The sequence below is a fragment of the Schistocerca cancellata genome, chromosome 8, assembly GCF_023864275.1.
Source record: "Schistocerca cancellata isolate TAMUIC-IGC-003103 chromosome 8, iqSchCanc2.1, whole genome shotgun sequence".
NCBI lineage: Eukaryota > Metazoa > Arthropoda > Insecta > Orthoptera > Acrididae > Schistocerca > Schistocerca cancellata.
The window spans coordinates 190,148,908-190,149,936 of NC_064633.1; the positions used below are offsets into that span (position 1 = coordinate 190,148,908).

Below are 1,029 nucleotides of genomic sequence, written 5' to 3' on the forward strand. Positions count from 1 at the left end.
ATTTTAATTCACTTCTTCAGCTTCCAGCTTCATCGTAGATAAATTAGAGTGTTAAAAGTCTGAGGGAAAATTTAATTTAAGATCTACACGACCACATGTAGTACAGCACTTCCCCATTACGTACAATGCTGGGGTGCTATTCCAATGTAGGAGAGCCCTGGTAATAGTGGCAATATGAGGGGAGATGCGAGTTGTAGTTTGTGTTGGGGATGGTATTTGATTTGGGTAGTTTATGCAGTTATGTTAAAAATAATGTTGCGGTGGTGTAATGGTCAGCATATCTGTCTAGTAAGCAAAACGACCCGGGTTCGAGTCCCGGTCGCAGCACAAATTTTAATTCACTTCTTCAGCTTCCAACGTTATCGTAGTTTTTACAGTGTTGTCAGCCCCTCCCCCATCCCCTCCTGATACATGAAATTCTCAGTCGGTGCCGATATTTACATGTTAGTAATATCACCAAATTGTCAACACAAAGGAACGTCAAATCTGTGCTGCAAAGAGGCGCTCAGCAGTTTTGTCGTAAAAACGAAGTTGTCGAGACAGTTGTAGCAGGCTTATTACCCCAATACGGAGAAGATCGTGGCGTGCGGAGTGGCTGAAGACGTGGGCGGAAGGAGAGCAACACAGGGCAATAAAACAATGCGCGGGGTGGCGCAGACGGTGAAACTGCGGAGGGCCGCGAGGTGAGCGCCGTGTGTCGGCCATAACAGTATCTGCGGCATCGGAGAGCAGTAAACAAAGCCGTGCTGCGCTGCGCTGCGCCGCGGATAGCCCCAAAGCGTTTGTTTGCCGCGATAAGCGCGCCCGGGCCGCCCCCTGCCCTCTCCTGCGGGATGTAGCGACGGCGCCGCTACCTACCGCGGTAATCCCAGGGTCTCCGCCCCCGCGCTTATTGCTGTCCTCTGGGCTCCTTGCCCCCTCACCGCACTGCTTGTCGTCTAATAACTTCGGCGAGACACTGCCGAATTACTGTCCCGACTCCACTTGCTTCCCACTCGGCGTTCCATATCCCGCCGGCTTTCCTCCGCA

The 1,029-nt window shown here is 51.7% G+C and overlaps 1 non-coding gene across 1 annotated transcript; it reads left to right on the forward strand.

Moving 5' to 3' along the window:
* The first annotated feature begins 254 nt into the window (after positions 1 to 254).
* Trnat-agu (transfer RNA threonine (anticodon AGU)) lies at positions 255 to 327 on the forward strand. The gene has a single exon. It is a non-coding gene; the product is annotated as a tRNA-Thr (tRNA).
* The last annotated feature ends 702 nt before the right edge of the window (positions 328 to 1,029 follow it).